This window comes from Giraffa tippelskirchi, chromosome 8, assembly GCF_054371585.1.
Source record: "Giraffa tippelskirchi isolate mGirTip1 chromosome 8, T2T-mGirTip1v1.2.pri, whole genome shotgun sequence".
NCBI lineage: Eukaryota > Metazoa > Chordata > Mammalia > Artiodactyla > Giraffidae > Giraffa > Giraffa tippelskirchi.
In genome coordinates this window covers 118,494,951-118,516,313 of record NC_137282.1, presented here as the reverse complement: position 1 = coordinate 118,516,313, position 21,363 = coordinate 118,494,951, and the positions used below count along the sequence as shown (strand labels likewise).

The 21,363-nt window shown below is 40.2% G+C and overlaps 1 protein-coding gene and 1 non-coding gene across 10 annotated transcripts in view; both read left to right on the top strand.

The window, feature by feature from the left end:
- KHDRBS2 (KH RNA binding domain containing, signal transduction associated 2) overlaps positions 1 to 21,363 on the top strand; it is a 631,271-nt gene that overhangs the window by 276,489 nt on the left and 333,419 nt on the right. The gene's annotated exons all lie outside the window — the stretch shown is intronic.
- TRNAW-CCA (transfer RNA tryptophan (anticodon CCA)) lies at positions 7,480 to 7,552 on the top strand. Its single transcript has one exon. It is a non-coding gene; the product is annotated as a tRNA-Trp (tRNA).

The following is a 21,363-nucleotide window of genomic DNA, read 5'->3' as shown; positions in this document are numbered from 1 at the left end:
AGTGAATGAATATATTTTATCTTACAGCGAGGTAATTTAACCAACAAACTGTAATACATTACCTTTTGGCATAATTCTCACTTCCAAATTCCATTTTAAGCAGGTTACAAATGCTCTATCTACTTATTGCATTTAGAATGTATTTTATACAGAGATTTATTTCCCCTCACTATCACTTGCAAACCTTTGGTTGAGCAGGAGTAACAGTCAATATATGCTGCATAAATGTGAAATTTTAAACTCTATTGCCAACTGACTCTAAAATTATTATCCAAATAATAAAATACGGAAGTATAGCTCATTATAAAAAATATACACAAGAGTGAAGAAACTTAATTGTAGGTTGTCCATTGCACTTTAGGTTAATTTATTGCAGTCACTCAAATCTCCACTTCATTGGAGAATGTCTCTCAAAATATCAGAAGCCTGATTGTTCTCTACTTTGCTTCAATGTTCTCTAAATAAGAAAGTGCCTTGACGTTCTCTAAAATAGGAAATCTTCCAGAACATCCACAATATAAACCGTACCTATTATGTATTTCTGAATTATTGGGGGGGGGGGAAGAAACAGTTGTACAATATTATAGTGAAAGAAATGTTTCCAGGTATTGTTGACTGGAATGACTTTAAGATGTTATTAGGATATTAGACTTTCCACAACTCACATCCACCCCATCTGGAAAATAACCATCCCCCTCTGCATTGTGGCCTCCATATACATGCATCCAGGATAGGGTTACAGGGACAAAGGTGACCGCAGAAAATAATACTGACCTGAATCCTAGGTATTTCTCCAAACCCTACTGACTTTCATTGCGCTTATGTGCCAAGTTGCTTCCGTTGTATCCACCTCTCTGTGACCATGTGGACTAGAGCCCATGAGGCTTCTCTGCACATAGGATTCTCCAGGCAAGAATACTGGAGTGGAGTGTCATGACTTCCTGCAGGGGTTCGTCCTGACCCAGAGATTGAACTTGGGTCTGTTACATGACTTTTATTATCTGAGTGTAAATACTCAGATATAGGAAAAGAACAAGAGGCCTAATTTTCTTGAAGCGATCTCTAGTATTTCCCATTCCATTGTTTTCCTTTATTTCTTTGCATTGACCTCTGATGAAGGCTTTCTTATCTCTCCTTGCTATTCTTTGGAACTTTGCATTTAGATGGCTGTATCTTTCCTTTTCTCCTTTGCCTTTTTATTCCTTTCTTTCCTCAGCTATGTGTAAGGCCTTCTCAGACAATCATTTTGCCTTTTTTCATTTCTCTTTCTTGGGGATGGTCTTGGTCACTGCCTCCAGAACAATATCATGAACCTCTATCCATAGTTCTTCAGGCACTCTGTCTATCAGATCTAATCCCTTGAATCTATTTATCATTTCCACTGTATAACCATAAGGGATTTGATTTAGGTCATACCTGAATGGCCTATTGCTATTCCCTGCTTTCTTCAATTTAAGTCTGAATTTTGCAATAAGGAATTCATAATCTGAGCCACAGTCAGCTCCTGGCCTTGTTTTTGATGACTGCATATAGCTTCTCCACCTTCAGCTGCAAAGAATATAGTCAATATGATTTTGGTGTTTACCATCTGGTAATCTCCATGGGTAGAGTCGTCTCTTGTGTTGCTGGAAGAGGGTGTTCGCTATGACCAGTGCATTCTCTTGGCAAAACTCTGTTAGCCTTTGCCCTGCTTCATTTTGTAGTCCAAGGCCAAACTTGTCTGTTACTCCAGGTATCTCTTGACTTCCTACTTTTTCATTCTAGTCCCCTGTGATGAAAACAACATTTTTTTTTTTTTTTGGTATTAGTTCTAAAAGGTCTTGTAGGGCTTCATAGAACCATCCAACTTTAGCTTCCTTGGCATTAATGGCTGGGGCATAGATTTGGATTACTGTGATAATGAATGGTTTGCCTTGGAAAAGAAAAGAGATCTTTCTGTAATTTTTAAGATTGCACTCAAGTATGCAGTTTGGACTCTTTTGTTGACTATGAGGGATACTCCATTTCTTCTAAGGGTTCTTGCCCGCAGCAGTAGATATAATGGTCACTTGATTTAAATTCACCCATTCCAGTCCATTTTAGTTCACTGATTCCTAAAATGTTGATGTTCACTCTTACCATCTCCTGTTTGACCACTTCCAATTTACCCTGATTCATGGACTTAACATTCCAGGTTCCTATGCAATATTGTTCTTTACAGCATCAGACTTTACTTCCATCACCAGTCACATCCACAACTGGCATTGTTTTGCTTTAGCTCCATCTCTTCATTCTGAAGTTATTTCTCCATCTTTTCCAGTAGCATATTGGGCACCTACTGACCTGGGGAGTTCATCTTTCACAGTCACGTCTTTTTGCCTTTTCATACTGTTCATGGGGTTCTCAAGGCTAGAATACTGAAGCGGTTTGCCATTCCCTTCTCCGGTGGACCACATTTTGTCAGAACTCTTCACTATGACCCGTCCGCCTTGGGTGGCTGTACACGGCATGGATCATAGTTTCACTGAGTTAGACAAGGCTAACTCAGTTTGATTATTTTCTGTGATTGTGATTTTCATTCTGTCTGCCCTCTGATGGATAAGGATAAGAGGCTTATGGAAGCTTTCTGAAGGGAGAGACTGACTGTGGGGAAAACTGGGTCTTTTTCTGATGGGAGGGGCCATCCTCAGCAAATCTTTAATCCAATTTCCTGTTGATGGGCGGGGCTGTGTTCCCTCCCAGTTGTTTAACTTGAGACCAAACTATGGGCTTCACTTGTGGCTCAGCTGGTAAAGAATCTGCTTGCAGTGTAGGAGACCTGGGTTTGATCCCTGGGTTGGGAAGATACCCTGGAGAAGGAAAAGGCTACCCACTCCAGTATTCTGGCCTGGAGAATTCCATGGGCTGTATAGTCCATGGGTTCTCAAAGAGTCGGACACGACTTAGCAACTTTCACTTTCACTTCAAACTATGGTAATGAAAGTAATGGTGACCTCCTTCAAAAGGACCTGTGCATGCACTGTTGTTTTCAGTGGCCCTGCAGCAGGGCACTGTTGACACATGCCTCCGCTGGAGACTCTTGCACACTCACAGGCAAGTCTGGGTCAGTCCCTTGTGAGGTCACTGCTTCTTTCTCCTGGGTCCTGATGCTCACAAAGTTTTGTTTGTACCCTCCAAGAGTCTGTTTCCCCAGGCCTGGGTAAGTTCTGTAATCACATCCCACTGGCCTTCAAAGTCCTTGGGGGTGCTCAGTCCCTTTGCCAGAACCCCAGGTTGGGAAATCTGTTGTGGGTCCTAGAACTTTCTTAACGGTGTGGTAATTTATTTGGTATAATTGTTGTGCAGTTTGTGGTTCATCTGCTCGGAAGCTCTGTGGTGGGGTTAATGGTGACCTCCTCCAAGAGGGCTGATGCCAAACACTCTGTGACCCAGGTCTGCTGCACCCAGAGCCCCTGCCCCTGCAGCAGGCCACTGCTGGCCCATGCCTCTACAGGAGACACTCAGACAATCAAAGGCAGATCTGGCTCAGTTTCTGTGGAGTCTCTGGGTCCTTGTGTGCACAAGGTTTTATTAGAGTGCTCTGAACATCTCTGGCAGGTATGGGGTTTGATTCTAAACATGATTTAAACTCTCTTACCATCTTCTGGGGCTTCTCCTTTGCCCTTGGATGTGGGGTAACTTTTCTGGTGGGATCCAACATTTTCCTGTCGACAGTTCTTCAACAGTGAGTTACAATTTTGGAGTTCTCTCAGGAGAAGATGAGTGCACGTCCTTCTACTCTGCCATCTTGCTCTTACTTTTGAAATGCATCTATAACCCATCTTTCCATAAATTGTCCTCCTTCTCATTGTAGAGTCCACCTCAAACACCTATCCTGTATCAGCTTTACATTTGGTATAATGCACTTGATTTACCTCAGCTGTACCCACTGCCACATTGCTGCTATTGTTGTTGTCCAGTCACTAAGCCATGTTCTACTCTTTGTGACCTATGGAAAATTAGAGATACCAAGGGAACATTTCATGCAAAGATGGACACAATAAAGGGCAGAAACAGTATGGACCTAACAGAAATAGAAGATATTAAGAAGAGGTGGCAAGAATACACAGAAGAAATATACAAAAAAGATCTTCCTGATACAGAAAACCACGATGGTGTGATCACTCATCTAGAGTCAAACATCCTGGAATGTGAAGTCAAGTGGGCTTTAGGAGTTATCACTATGAGCAAAGCTAGTGGAAATGATGGAATTCCAGGTGAGCCATTTCAAATCCTATAAGATGATGCTGTGAAAGTGATGCACTCAATATGCCAACAAATTTGGAAAACTAATCAGTGGCCACAAGAATGGAAAAGGTCAGTTTTCACTCCAGTTCTAAAGGAGGGAATGCCAAAGAATGTTCAAATTACCACACACTTGCACTCATCTCACAGGCTAGCAAAGAAATGCTCAAAATTCTCCAAGCCAGGCTTCAACAGTATGTGAACAAAGAAATCCAGATGTTCAAGCTGGATTTAGAAAAGGCAGAGGAACTAGAGATCAAATTGCCAACATCCGTTGGATCATAGAAAAAACAAACAAGAGATTTCCATAAAAATATCTACCTATGCTTTATTGACTTTGACTGTGGAAAATTCTTCAAGAGATGGTAATACCAGACCACCTTACCTGCCTCCTGAGAAATCTGTATGCAGGTCAAGAAGCACAGTTAGAACTGGACATGGAACAATAGACCGGTTCCAAATTGAGAAAGGAGTACATCAGGGCTTTATCTTGTCACCCTGCTTATTTAACTTATATGCAAAGTACATCATGCAAAATGTCGGGCTGGATGAACCACAAGTTGGAATTAAGATTTCCGAGAGAAATATCAATAACCTCTTGTACGCAGATGGCACCACTCTTATGGCAGAAAGCGAAGAACTAAAGAACCTCTTGATGAAAGTGAAAAAGGAGAGTGAAAAGGTTGGCTTAAAGCTCAACATTCAAAATATAAAGATCATGGCATCTGTCATTTCCTGGCAAATTGATGGGGAAGCAATGGAAACAGTGAGACTTTATTTTTGGGGGGTCCAAAATCACTGCAGAAGGTGACTGCAGCCATGAAATTAAAAGTTGCATGCTCCTTGGAAGGAAAGCTATGACTAACCTAGACAGCATATTAAAAAAGCAGAGACATTACTTTGCTGACAAAGGTCCATCTAGTCAAAGCTATGGTTTTTCCAGTAGTCATGTATGGATGTGATAGTTGGACTATAAATAAAGCCAAGTGCTGAAGAATTGATGTTTTTGAACTGTGGTATTGGAGAAGACTCTTGAGAGTCCCTTGGACTGCAAGGAGATCAAACCAGTCAATCCTAAAGGAAATCAGTCCTGATTATTCATTGGAAGGACTGATGCTGAAGCTGAAACTCCAATACTTTGGCCACCTGATTGGAGAATTGACTCATTGGGAAAGACCCTGATAGTGGGAAAGATTGAAGGAAGAAGGAAAAGGGAATGACAGAAGATGAGATGATTTGATGGCATCACCAACTTGATGGACTTGAGTTTGAGCAAGCTCTAGTAGTTGGTGATGGAGAGGAAAGTATGGGTGCTGCAGTCCATGAGGTCACAATGGGTCAGACATGACTGAGTGACTGAACTGAAATGAAGGATGCCCAAGGTCCCCCTGTTTTCCTCCTGGCCTGGCGCTGGGCCATGGTGAACCCCATGTTGTCACAGAAGTGTAGAGTATAATCCTCTGAGGTCCTATCCCTTGATTTCAGCATTTTCCCTACAGTTTTGCCATCTCCACTCTAGGTGTGTGTGTGCTATGTTGCTTCAGTCATGTCCAGTTCTTTACAATCCTATGGACTATAGCGAGCCAAATAGCAAATTCCCCTTTACCAAGAAGCAAGACTATTCATGCATGCCTAATTAAGTGCTATAATTAATATATTCTTTGAATTATTTACATAATGCAATATAGAATTATTTATATAATGCAATGTAAAGTTAAACATTAAAATATCCAGATGTTTACTCATATTTGATTGAAGAAAAAAAGTTTTTGTTTTTTTTTTTTCCTGTTGACAGTCCATATTTTTGCCTAAACATATGCAGAAATCTGTTCAACTGGCTTTCTTTTGAAGCCTTTTTCTGACACTCCTGTGTGGCTCATTTGTCTGTTATCTATGTCAGAATCACAGGAAAGTTAGGACAATGACTACTCATTTTTTTTTTTTAAGATCACTCAATGTCAGTAAACCACATTAGCTACTTTTCTTAGAAGTTACTTTTTTAAAAAATCAAAATCCAGTCACAACAAGTAGTTTTAGATTGTCAATTTCAAGGAAGGAAAAAAATATTTCTTAGAAATAGTCAGTCTACTTTCAGAAATTAAAATTTTATCAGTCAGTATGCTAGTGCAGATCTAACATACTGGAGAGAAGCGTGAGTTGACAGTGGATGTGTTATCTGCACATGTATATGTCAGCTTTCCCTGGAAACCCAGCTCCGTGAAGTCAGAAAGCAGAGTTAGATTATACTTTACAAGTCCTTTGATGCCTGATACCCCTACATGCAGTGTCTGCCTCAATTAATATTGTTTGATGGAAGTAGCCTATTATAATGTGAAAAAGTTAAATATGTTTTACTGAGTTTTTATGTTAGCCAGAAATTTCTCTACACCAATGTATGTATATATGATGTGTGTGGGTTTCTAAAGAGCAGGGTTATCCCTTTATAACACCAATTATGACACAGTGAACCCTAAGTGATTGATTATTTAGGTTCACTATCGATTTTTTCAATAAATGAATCCACGTGATAATGAACCGCAGTGCAAGAAGGTTTGGTATTTTGTGTTTCAGTGTGTTCAGAAGGAAAGGAGTACATTTCTGTATCTGGATCATAGTGTGTCCTTCGATAACATTACATTTCATAAAGTCAACTAAAAAACAATTAAAATTGGCCATTCCATAGGGCACAGTATGAGATTCTTAAAAGTTATCTGGAGGAAACAAAATTTTCTCAGGCTTACTTTTCAACATATTGTGAAAAAAAATCATTCTAATTTATTATGATTTTAATTATCCTGACTTTAACCACTCCACCCGTGTGGTTACTGAGAAGAAATCTTTCACTTGGATTCATCAGGGCTCCTGTATAGGCTTTCACATAAAAATATGGAGGATGAGAGGGGATCTCTAAGATTCTGCAAGCTGTGTGCACCAGGCAAACTGCATCAGGGAACTCTTCATTTAGAAGAGATTGGAATACTATTTTGCAAAATATTCTGTAAAACATTCATCCAACACAGTAGTCTATGGGGAAAAAGTTAGAAGAGCTCTTTGGTCAATTAAGTTTAGAAAATTCTGCCTTCGGTATTTCTTTCTTAGATAGTCACAGCCAACTTACCATTTTAAAGGCTCCAAGAGGTCCTGAAGCTATTGCTAACATTTTAACCCAGGATTTACAAAATGTATTTGGTCAAGTATCCCCTTGTTTGTGGTGCTTCCCTGGTGGCTCAGAGGTTAAAGCGTCTGCCTCCAATGTGGGAGACCCGGGTTCGATCCCTGGGTCAGGGAAGATCCCCTGGAGAAGGAAATGGCAAACCACTCCAGTATTCTTGCCTAGAGAATCCCACTGACGGAGAAGCCTGGTGGGCTACAGTCCACGGGGTCGCAAAGAGTCGGACACGACTGAGCGACTTCCCCTTCCCCTTCCCCCTTGTTTAGAAAATTATCTCCCTTATTCTCAGCACAGTTTAGAAAGTGTTTTATCAGTATCTTCCCTTATAGAAAGTGAGTTCTTAAAACAGTAGTATTATCTCACTCTGAGGTTTCTGTATCCTGAGGTGTTCTCTTAGATTCATAACATATTAGGTAAACCTAAGTGCCATGATTTATCACCACCTTAGACCATCTAATCTCATGCTCAGACCATTGACTTAGGTAAACTAGATCAACATGGGTAAGGACTTCTCTGATTGCTCAGCTGATAAAGAATCCCCCTTCAATGCAGGAGACCCCTGTTCCATTCCTTGGTCAGGCAGATCTGCTGGAGAAGGGATAAGCTACCCACTTCAGTATACCTGGGCTTCCCTGGTGGCTCAGCTGGTAAAGAATCCACCTGCAGTGGGGGAGACCTGAGTTTGATCCTTGGGTTGGGAAGATGCCCTGGAGAAGGGAAAGGCTACCCACTCCAGTATTCTGGCCTGGAGAATGCCATGGAGTGTATAGACCATGGGGTTGCAAAGAGTCGGGCATGACTGAGCGACTTTCACTTTCACTTTTGAAACTAGATTGACAAGGAACATTCTCTGCTTATGAATGAGTGTGACTGCAGCAGTGTCCTCTTCAAGTGTGTTTACTGCCAAATTTTATTTCACTACTAACTAGCAAAGAACTCCAGTGGAGTTTGATAATTAATAAGTCTGCTGCGATTTTTGTGAGAAATGAAAACAGATTAATTAATGAATATGTTTGCCATTGAGAATATTTTCTCTTGAGTCTTACATTTCCTCAAAATAAGACTTAATTACACATTTACCATCACATTTAAAATACAAATCAGTTTCCTTTTGATAATCTAAAAATCTGGGCTTCTAGAGCCAATATTTTATTAATAGGTAGCAGGTGGAATATCAGTTGTACATGTGCTTTTCATAAAATTGGCATATTATTTTATTGTCATATTATCATATTATTGTCATAATATCATATAATATTGTCATATTATTTTATTTAAGAGTTACCTGTCCTAAATAACTGGCATTACTTTTTGTCATAAAACAAAGAAAATCAATGATGTTTGACATATACCCTCCAAATGTATCCTAAATAATTATTTTCTGATGATAAAAATAGCCCTCAACATTGTAAACACGTTTATTGTTAGGAAATTTAACAGATCTTCCACAATGTAGAAGTTGTACTTTTATAGTAATTGAAAAGTAAATTTCACAAGAAAAAGTAGGTAAGCAGAAAACTTTGTAAAAGCTTGACACATCCCACAAAAAATCTGACCTTCTAGGATCTGCAGCCCCTGGACTGCAAAACACTGAAATGGAGCCCAGAACTAGGGGTGCACATGCTATGTCATCTGTGTTATAACAGTAATATCCTGAGAAGCCCACAGTTCCGGCCTCATCACAAGCTGATTGAGACTTGAGAACACATTTCTTTCTACCCAGACAGGCATCCTACGGAGACCCCTTATTTCTTTTTATTGCTATTTAGTATCCCTATCAATTCTGTAAATCAGCAATAACCCAAAATAACCCTGTACAGTTAGTACAAAACCCAGCTTTTTTGAAATGTAAATTTGCAAAACATATGGCTATACCTTTGATTGGCAACACAATAGCCATGCCCTTTCAGATTCTGCCAGATCCTGCCCAACTCCTATCAAAGACTGAAGATTGTCAGATATAATGTTCATTGAAGATTGTCTATAAGATATGCTCACCTTGAGATCACAAATAAATCATGAATTATTATTACTGAAGCATTTCCCATGAATTAGAGTCGCTAGTAGTTTCTCTGCAAAGAACACACACACACACATATCAGTTCAGTTCAGTTCAGTCGCTCAATCGTGTCCGACTCTTTGCGACCCCATGAATTGCAGCACGCCAGGCCTCTCTGTCCATCACCAACACCCGGAGTCTACCCAAACCCATGTCCATCGAGTCGGTGATGCCATCCAACCATCTCATCCTCTGTCATTCCCTTCTCCTCCCGTCCCCAATCCTACCCAACATTAGGGTCTCTTCCAATGAGTCAACCCTTCGCATGAGGTGGCCAAAGTATTGGAGTTTCAGCTTCAACATCAGACCTTCCAATGAACAGCCAGGATTGATCTCTTTTAGGATGGATTGATTGGATCTCCTTGCAGTCCAAGGGACTCTCAAGAGTCTTCTCCAACACCACAGTTCAAAAGCATCAATTCTTTGGCGCTCAGCTTTCTTCACCGTCCAACTCTCACAACCAAACATGACCACTGGAAAAACCATGCCTTCACTAGACGGACTTTTGTTGGCAAAGTAATGTCTCTTCTTTTAAACATGCTATCTAGGTTGGCCATTACCTTCCTTCCAAGGAGTAAGTGTCTTTTAATTTCATGGCTGCAGTCACCATCAGCAGTGATTCTGGAGCACAAAAAAATAAAGTCTGACACTGTTTCCACTGTTTCCCCATCCATTTCCCATGAAGTGATGAGACCAGATGCTATGATCTTAGTTTTCTGAACGTTGAGCTTTAAGCCATCTTTTCACTCTCCTCTTTCACCTTCATCAAGAGGCTCTTTAGTTCTTCTGCACTTTCTGCCATAAGAGTGGTGTCATCTGCATATCTGAGGTTATTGATATTTCTCCCGGCAATCTTGATTCCAGCGTGTGTTTCTTCAGGCCCAGCATTTTTCATGATGTACTCAGCATATAAGTTAAATAAGCAGGGTGACAATATACAGCCTTGATGTACTCCTTTTCCTATTTGGAACCAGTCTGTTGTTCCATGTCCAGTTCTAACTGTTGCTTCCTGACCTGCATACAGGTTTCTCAAGAGACAGGTCAGATGGTCTGGTATTCCATTCTCTTTCAGAATTTTCCACAGTTTATTGTGATCCATACAGTCAAAGGCTTTGGCATAGTCAATAAAGCAGAAATAGATGTTTTTCTGAAACTCTCTTGCTTTTTTGATGATCCAGAGGATATTGGCAATTTGATCTCTGGTTCCTCTGCCTTGTCTGAAACCAGCTTGAACATCTGGAAGTTCACGGTTCACATATTGCTGAAGCGTGGCTTGGAGAATTTTGAGCATTACTTTACTAGCATGTGAGATGAGTGCAGTTGTGTGGTAGTTTGAGCATTCTTTGGCATTGCCTTTCTTTGGGATTGGAACGAAAACTGACCATTCCCAGTCCTGTGGCCACTGCTGAGTTTTCCAAATTTGCTGGCATATCGAGTGCAGCACTTTCACAGCATAACCTTTGAGGATTTGAAATAACTCAACTGGAATTCTGTCACCTCCACTAGCTTTGTTCGTAGTGATGCTTTCCAAGGCCCACTTGACTTCACATTCCAGGTTGTCTGGCTCTAGGTGAGGGATCACACCATCGTGATTATCTGGGTAGTGAAGATCCTTTTTGTACAGTTCTTCTGTGTATTCTTGCCACCTCTTCTTAATATCTTCTGCTTCTGTTAGGTCCATACCATTTCTGTCCTTTATCGAGCCTATCTTTGCATGAAATGTTCCTTTGGTATCTCTAATTTTCTTGAAGAGATCTCTAGTCTTTCCCAATCTGTTGTTTTCCTCTATTTCTTTGCACTGATCGCTGAGGAAGGCTTTCTTATCTCTCCTTGCTATTCTTTGGAACTCTGCATTGAGATGGGAATATCTTTCCTTTTCTCCTTTGCTTTTTGCTTCTCTTCTCTTCCCAGCTATCTGTAAGGCCTCCTCAGACAGCCATTTTGCTTTTTTGCATTTCTTTTCCATGGGGATTTTCTTGATCCCTGTCTCCTGTACAATGTCATGAACCTCTGTCCATAGTTCATCAGGCACTCTGTCTATCAGATCTAGTCCCTTAAATCTATTTGTCACTTCCACTGTATACTCATAAGGGATTTGATCTAGGTCATACCTGAATGGACTAGTGGTTTTCCCTAGTTTCTTCAATTTAAGTCTGAATTTGGCAATAAGCAGTTCATGATCTGAGCCACAGTCTGCTCCTGGTCTTGTTTTTGCTGACTGTACAAAGCTTCTCCATCTTTGGCTGCAAAGAATATAATCAATCTGATTTCGGTGTTGACCATCTGGTGATGTCCACGTGTAGAGTTTTCTCTTGTGTTGTTGGAATGGGTGTTTGCTATTACCAGTGCATTCCTGTGGCAATACGCTATTAGCCTTTGCCCTGCTTCATTCTGTACTCCAAGGCCAGATTTGCCTGTTGCGCCAGGTGTTTCTTGACTTCCTACTTTTGCATTCCAGTCCCCTATAATGAAAAGGACATCTTTTTTGGGTGTTAGTTCTGGAAGGTCTTGTAGGTCTTCATAGAACCATTCAACTTCAGCTTCTTCGACGTTACTGGTGGGGGCATAGACTTGGATTACCGTGATATTGAATGGTTTGCCTTGGAAACGAACAGAGATCATTCTATCGTTTTTGAGATTGCATCCAAGTACTGCATTTTGGACTCTCTTGTTGACCATGATGGCTACTCCATTTCCTCTAAGGGATTCTTGCCCACAGTAGTAGATATAATGGTCATCTGAGTTAAATTCACCCATTCCAATCCATCTTAGTTCGCTGATTTCTAGAATGTCGACGTTCACTCTTGCCATCTCCTGTTTGACCACTTCCAATTTGCCTTGATTCATGGACCTAACATTCCAGGTTCCTATGCAATATTGCTCTTTACAGCATTGGACTTTGTGTCTATCACCAGTCACATCCACAATTGGATATCGTTTTTGCTTTGGCTCCATCCCATCGTTCTTTCTGGAGTTATTTCTCCACTGATCTCCAGTAGCATATTGGGCACCTACTGACCTGGGGAGTTCATCTTTCAGTGTCCTATCTTTTTGCCTTTTCATACTGTTCATGGGGTTCTCAAGGAAAGAATACTGAAGTGGTTTGTCATGCCCTTCTCAAGCAACATTTAGAACTGGACATGGAACAACAGACTGGTTCCAAATAGGAAAAGGAATACGTCAAGGCTGTATATTGTCACCCTGCTTATTTAACTTATATGCTGAGTACATCATGAAAAATGCTGGGCTGGAAGAAAGACATGCTGGAATCAAGATTGCCGGGAGAAATATCAATAACCTCAGATATGCAGATGACACCACCCTTATGGCAGAAAGTGAAGAAGAACTAAAGAGCCTCTTGATGAAGGTGAAAGAGGAGAGTGAAAAGATGGCTTAAAGCTCAACGTTCAAAAAACTAAGATCATGGCATCTGATCCCATCACTTCATGGGAAATAGATGGGGAAACAGTGGAAACAGTGTCAGATATTATTTGTTTGTGCTCCAGAATCACTGCTGATGGTGACTGCAGCCATGAAATTAAAAGACGATTACTCCTTGGAAGGAAGGTAATGGCCAACCTAGATAGCATGTTTAAAAGCAGAGACATTACTTTGCCAACAAAAGTCCATCTAGTCAAGGCTATGGTTTTTCCAGTGGTCATGTATGGATGTGAGAGTTGGACGGTGAAGAAAGCTGAGCGCCAAAGAATTGATGCTTTTGAACTGTGGTGTTGGAGAAGACTCTTGAGAGTCCCTTGGACTGCAAGGAGATCCAATCAATCCATCCTAAAAGAGATCAATCCTGGCTGTTCATTGGAAGGTCTGATGTTGAAGCTGAAACTCCAATACTTTGGCCACCTCATGCGAAGGGTTGACTCATTGGAAAAGACCCTAATGCTGGGTAGGATTGGGGTTGACAGGCGAAGGGGACAACAGAGGATGAGATGGTTGGATGGCATCACCGACTCGATGGACTTGGGTTTGGGTAGACTCCGGGTGTTGGTGATGGACAGAGAGGCCTGGCGTGCTGCAATTCATGGGGTCGCAAAGAGTCAGACACGACTGAGCGACTGACCTGAACTGAACTGATCATTCTATTTTAATGCACTATTCAGAATATTAATAATATTGAGGATTTAGCAACATTGAACAACACAATTTTATTCAAAGAATTTGCTTCCACTTTGCAGAATAATGTACATAATTGCTATATTGATATCATAAAACCACAGATGTCATACTCTGTGAATGAATATTTTTAGGTTATAAAACATTAATCATGCATGGCTATTCTGACAGTCTCTAATGTAATATGTCGTGCAAGAATAGTCTCTGCAGAATATCCTGTTTGGACATGTAATCTCCCTTCCTGCAGCTGCCCCTGCACTTACTCTCACCCCTTTCCCTACTGATCCCCACTGGTACCTGGATACTTCTCAGCCATTATCTCCTTACTATCTTGTCCTGTGGCTAGTTTAAAACAAAATGGACAGAGGTGAGACTGACAATGGGAAAAAGAATAAATAAACTTTATAAATATCTCATTCAAAACCCACTGACTTTTGCTAAGTTCCAGGGATGATGAGTCTCAGGCAAAATTTCTTCTCATTTCCTCTCTTTAGAGGGCTAGTCGGTAGCTTCAGTTTTCAAGAGTCTACATAAGTTCCTTAAATGAAACAAACAACCAAACAAACAAACAAATTAAAGAAAATAAACCTTGGCCTTAGGAAATAAAAGAAAAAGAGATATGTCGTTGAGAATTAACTCAATCCACTATGCTTTACTCAGTCTCATGAATCGTTGCCCCAGTAGTGCTGAGAGAATTACTGAATACAAAGTTTCATCACCCAACATGGAATTCTGAGGTAATTATCATATGTGTGTGTGTGTGTGTGTGTGTGTGTGTGTGTGTGTGTGTGTGATAAAAACTTTGGGAACTTCAAGTTAAATGATTTTCTTTCCCAAGACATAAAGTTCTAGAATTCTTCATCAGCTTTCTATTAATCAAGAAAAATGACATTTTTAAACTCAAGACTAAATTTCAATAAATACATCCATCCCCTGGTGGTTCAGCCAGTAAAGAATCCACCTGGAAAGCTGGTGAAGTGTGTTCAATCCTTGGTTGGGAAAATTTCCTGGAGGAGGGCATGGCAACCCACTCCAATATTCTTGCCTGGAGAATCCCCATGGACAGAGGAGCCTAGCAGGCTGTAGTCCATGGGGTCACAAAGAATTGGACATGACCTAGCAACTGAACAGCAACAATGCAGAGTTGCACTATTTACAAAAAAGAGAAACTTCCTATTTAATTAGGCGGTTGAGTTCAGTTCAGTTCAGTTGCTTAATCGTGCCCGACTCCTTGTGAGCCCATGGACTGAAGCACATCAGGCCTCACTGTCCATCACCAACTCCAGAAGCTTGCTCAAACTCACATCCATCAAGTCAGGAATCCACCCAACCATCTCATCCTCTGTTTTCCCATTCTCATGCCTTCAATATTGCACAGCATCAGAGTCTTTCCTAATGAGTCAGTTCCTCGCATCTCCTGGCCAAAATATTGAGGTTTCAGCTTCAGCATCAGTCCTTCCAATGAATATTCAGGACTGATTTCCTTTAGGATCGACTGGTTGTATCTCTTTGCAGTCCAAGGGACTTTCAAGAGGCTCCTCAACATCAAATTCAAAAGCATCAATTCTTCAGTGCTCAATTTCCTTTACGGTCCAAAAAAATCTTCACGACCCAGATAACCACGATGGTGTGCTCACCTAGAGCCAGATATCCTGGAATGCGAAGTCAAGTGGGCTTTAGGAAATATCACTACAAACAAATCTAGTGGAGGTGATGGAATTCCAGTTGAGCTATTTCAAATCCTAAAAGGTGATGCTGTGAAAGTGTTGCAGTCAATACGCCAGCAAATTTGGAAAACTCAGCAGTGGCCTCAGGACTGGGAAAGGTCAGCTTTCATTTTAATCCCAAAGAAAGGCAATGCCAAAGAATGCTCAAACTACCACACAATTTCATTCATCTCACATTTATGGCAAAGAAATGCTCAAAATTCTCCAAGCCAGGCTGCAACAGTACATGGACTATGAAATTCCAGATGTTCAAGCTGAATTTAGAAAAGGCAGTAGAACTGGAGATCAAATTGCCAACATTCATTGGATCATAGAAAAAGCAAGGGAATTCCATAAAAACATCTACTTCTGCTTTATTGGGAGAAGGAAATGGCAACCCACTCCAGTATTCTTGCCTGGAGAATTCCATGGAAAGTAGAGCCTGGCAGGCTGCAGTCCATGGGGTTGCAAAGAGTCAGACATGACTGAGCTATTTTCACACTTTTCACTCACTGCTTTATTGACTATGCAAGGCTTTGACTGTGTGGATCACAACAAACTGTGGAAAATTCTTAAAGAGATGGGAATAACAGACCACCTGACCTGCCCCCGGGGAAATCTGCATGCAGGAAGAACTGTTAGAACTGGACATGGAACAACAGACTGGATCCAAATCGGGAAAGGAGTACATGAAATGTGTATATTGTCAACCTGCTTTTTTACCTTATATGCAGAATGCATCATGAGAAACACTGGGCTGGATGAACCATAAGCTGAATTCAAGATGGCTAGGAGAAATATCAGTAACCTCAGATATGCATAAGACACCACTCTTATGGCAGAAAGCGAAGAAGAACTAAAGAGCCTCTTGATGAAAGTGAAAGAAGAGAGTGAAAAAGTTGGCTTAAAATTCAACATTCAGAAAACTACGATCATGACATCTGGCCCATCACTTCATGGAAAATAGATGGGAAAGCAATGGAAACAGTGACAGAATTTTTTTTTTTTCACTCCAAAATCACTGCAGATGGAGACTGCAGTCATGAAATTAAAAGATGCTTGCTCCTTGGAAGAAAAGTTATGACCATAATAGACAGCATATTAAAAAGCAGAGACATTGCTTTATCAACAAAGGTCCGTCTAGTCAAAGCTAAAGTTTTTCCAGTAGTCATGTATGGATATGAGAGATGGACTATAAAGAAAGCTGAGTGCTGAAGAATAGATGCTTTTGAGCTGTGGTGTTGGAGAAGACTCTTGAGAGTCCCTTGGACTGCAAGGATATCCAACTAGTCCATCCTAACGGAAATCAGTCCTGAATATTCATTGGAAGGACTGATGCTGAAGCTGAAGCTCCGATACTTTGGCTACATGTTGCGAAGAACTGACTTACTTGAAAAGACCCTAATGCTGGGAAACATTGAAGGCAGGAGGAGAAGGGGACGACAGAGGATGAGATGGTTGGATGGCATCACTGACTCAATGGACATGAATATGAGTAAATTCCAGGAGTTAGTGATGGACAGGGACTTGCTGCAGTCCATGGAGTCGCAAAGAGTTGGACATGACTGAGCAACTGAACTGAACTGAACTCACATACTTGACTATGAAAAAAACCACAACTTTGACTTGATGGACATTTGTTGGCAAAGTAATGTCTCTGCTTTTTAATATGTTGTCAAGGTTGGCCATAGCTTTTCTTCCAAGGAGCAGGTGGGGTTTGTTTGTTTGTTTGTTTTTGTTTGTTTGTTTTTTTAGTTTCATGGCTGCAGTCACCACCTGCAGTGATTTTGGAGACCCCAAAAATAAAGTCAGCCACTGTTTCCACTGTTTCCCCATCCATTTGCCATGAAGTGATGGGGCTGGATTCCATGATCTTAGTTTTCTGAATGCTGAGTTTAAAGCCATCTTTTTCACTTTCCTCTTTTACTTTCATCAAGAAGCTCTTTAGTTCTTCTTCGCTTTCTACCATAAGGGTGGTGTCATCTGTTTATCTGAGGTTATTGACATTTCTACCAGATACCTTGACTCCAGCTTGTGCCTCATCCATCCCAGCATTTTGCCTGATGTTTTCTGCATATAAGGTAAATAAGCAGGGTGACAATATACAGCCTTAACATACTCCTCTCCCAATTAGGAACCAGTCCTTTGTTCCATGTCTGGTTCAAACTGTTGCTTATTGATCTGCATACAGATTTCTCAGGAGGCAGGTTAGGTGGTCTGTTATTCCCATCTCTTTTAGAATTTTCCACAGTTTGTTGTGGTCCACACAATCAAAGGCTTTGGCATAGTCAATAAAGCAAATGTAGATGCTTCTCTGGAACTCTCTTGCTTTTTCTATGATCCATCAGATGTTGTCGATTTGATCTCTGGTTCCTCTGTCTTTTCTAAATCCAGCTTGGACGTCTGGAAGTTCTTAGTTCTCGTACTATTGAAGACTTGCTTGGAGAATTTTAAGCATTAATTTGCTAGCATGTGAGATAAGTACAAATTATTAATTTGTTGGTACATCTTGGATATGTATCTTTCTGTATGTCTTTTAAATTTGATTGTTACTAGTATATATTCTATCATTATTTGTACTAATGAGACCTCTCATGTTTTTGTAATATTCAAGAATTGGTTAGTTTGTTATATGTTCCATGTAGAAAATGAAATTTTAATATACAAAATTCTTCATTACTAAAAAGGTGAGCTTATAAATATACTTAAATCAACTTCTTCAATTTTATATAAATTCTATGTATGCATATATGTATCTCTCTATCTACATATCTATCTATAGGCTTCTCCAATGGCTCATCAGTAAAGACTTTGCCAGCAATGCAGGAGATGCAGGTTTAATCCCTGGGGCAGGAAGATCCCCTGGAGGAAGGCATGGCAACCCACTCCAGTATCCTTGCCAGGAATATCCCATCAACAGAGGAGGCTGGTGGGCTACGGTCCTTGGGGTTTCAAAGAATCAGGCAGGACTGAAGTGACAGCACACAGCAACACACACACACACACACACACACACACACACACACACACACACTCATAGATATATATACCTTGACCCAATACAAGTTTTTAAATCAGCATTCAGGATTTTTACTTTTCCAGTCAGTTCAGTTCAGTTGCTCAGTCGTGTCCAACTCTTTGTGACCCCATGAACTGCAACACAGCAGGCCTCCCTGTCCATCACCAACTCCCTGATCCACCCAAACCCATGTCCATCGAGTCGATGATGCCATCCAGCCATCTCATCCTCTGTCGTCCCCTTCTTCTCCTGCCCTCAATCTTTCCCAGCATCGGCGTCTTTTCCAATGAGTAAGCCCTTTGTATGAGGTGGCCAAAATATTGGAGTTTCAGCTTTAACATCAGTCCTTCCAATGAACACCCAGGACAGATCTCCTTTAGGATGGATTGGTTGGATCTCCTTGCAGTCCAAGGGACTCTCAAGAGTCTTCTCCAACACCACAGTTCAAAAGCATCAATTCTTCAGCACTCAGCTTTTTTCACCGTCCAAATCTCACATCCATACTGGAAAAACCATAGCCTTGACTAGACGGACCTTTGTTGGCAAAGTAATGTCTCTCCTTTTTAATATGCTATCTAGGTTGGTCATAACTTTCCTTCCAAGGAGTAAGCGTCTTTTAATTTCATGGCTGAAATCACCATCACCAGTGATTTTGGAGCCGAGAAAAATAAAGTCTGACACTGTTTCCACTGTTTCCCCATCTATCTACCCTGAAGTGATGGAACCGGATGCCATGATCTTAGTTTTCTGAATGTTGAGCTTTAAGGCAACTTTTTCACTCTCCACTTTCATCAAGAGGCTCTTTAGTTCTTCTTCAGTTTCTGCCATAAGGGTGGTTCATGTGCATATCTGAAGTTATTGATATTTATCCCGGCAGTCTTGATTCCAGCTTGTGCTTCATCCAGCCCAGCGTTTCTCATGATGTACTCTGCATAGAAGTTAAATAAGCACAGTGACAATATACAGCCTTGACGTACTCCTTTTCCTATTTGGAACCAGTCTGTTGTTCCATGTCCAGTTCTAACTGTTGCTTCCTGACCTGCATACAGGTTTCTCAAGAGGCAGGTCAGATGGTCTGGTATTCCCATCTCTTTCAGAATTTTCCAAAGTTTATTGTGATCCACAGTCAAAGGCTTTGGCATAGTCAATAAAGCAGAAATAGATGTTTTTCTAGTACTCCCTTGCTTTTTTGATGATCCATCAGATGTTGGCAATTTAATCTCTGGTTCCTCTGCCTTTTCTAAAACCAGCTTGAACATCTGGAAATTCATAGTTCACGTATTGCTGAAGCCTGACTTGGAGAATTTTAAGCAATACTTTACTAGCGTGTGAGATGAGTGCAATTGTGTGGTAGTTTGAGCATCCTTTGGCATTGCTTTTGTTTGGGATTGGAATGAAAACTGAACTTTTCCAGTCCCGTGGCCACTGCTGCGTTTTCCATATTTGCTGACATATTGAGTGCAGAACTTTCACAGTGTCATCTTTCAGGATTTGAAATAGCTCAACTGGAATTCCATCACCTCCACTAGCTTTGTTCGTAGTGATGCTTCCTAAGGCCCACTTGACTTCACATTCCAGGATGTCTGGCTCTAGGTGAGTGATCACACCATCGTGATTGTCTGGGTCATGAGGAACTTTTTTGTACAATTCTTCTGTGTATTCTTTCCACCTTTTCGTAATATCTTCTGCTTCTGTTAGGTCCCTACCATTTCTGTTCTTTATTGAGCCCATCTTTGCATGAAATGTTTTGCTTTTGGGGTAGTATTTTTCTTTTGGCCTTTGTAAAGCTTTCAACCTTTATAAAAAGTTTGGAGAGGAGAGGGTAAATATATCAAATAATCCTGATTTTTATTTAATGGATGAGAAGACCAAAACCCCCAGAAAAAATGGTGTTTAAATTCATGCAAACAGTTGTCACAACTAACAACTTCATGCAACAATTTTGAAGATATATCTCTTTATAGTAAATGTAGGTTAATTTGTTTAAACATTTGTTAAAATGTCAGCAATATCTCAATTAGATTGTTAGGTTTCTGATGGTTGTCAAATTTGTATTCATATTGTACATGCGTTTGCTCAGTTGTGTTCTACTCTTTGCAACACCATGAACTATAGCCTCCCAGTCTCTTCTGTCCATGGAATTTTCTAGGCAAGAAATACTGGAGTGAGTTGCCATTTCCTTCTCCAGGGGAAGTTCCTGACCCAATGATTGAATCCGCATCTCCTGCACTGAGAATCAGATTCTTTACCACTTGTGCTACCTGGGAAGGTGTACGGTTTTGTTTTATTTTGTGATAATGTTTAAGAACTTAGAACATCAAGGAGTCTTGATAAATTAATCCATTTTGTGTGAGTAATTTTCTCTCTCCTTGTGATGCATTTCAAATTTCTAATATCTTCCCAGTACTTCATTTTCAGTAAGATGAGTGTGAATGATTGTAGTTGTTTTAATAACCCTCTCATATCCAGGTGGTAGAAAATGCCCTTTGGCTAGACTCATATTACACTGCTATTAACATTACTAAATAACAACAACAACAAAAATATGTAAAATATTTCCTAAGCCAAATTCATGCCTGTAAAAAAACCCTGATGTTATCTTTCGATATTGGCCTAGAGCCATACATGTTAAAGATAGCTATGAAGAATCAATCTGAAGAATTTCCTTGCAAGGGTGACTACCAGTAAAATTAGAATATTCCTAAAATTTGTTTTATTCATAATTACTTAAAAGAAAAAGATTACAATCATTCAAGTCAGATAATATATACATCAACAGGAAACATTTCTTAACATTTACAATTAGTTTTAAAACTGTCAACACTTTAAAAAATAAATACAATTGTACATTGCTAAATTATGTGTAAGGTATACAAATCACAAAAGAAGTTAAATGTTACTGGCACCTAGAATTTACATTACTTTGTAAAATTTTGATTTAGTGAAGATGGCCAAAATACTATTATTCTAGAATATTTTAAAAAAATAAAAATAAAAATAAATAAAAAATAAGTAT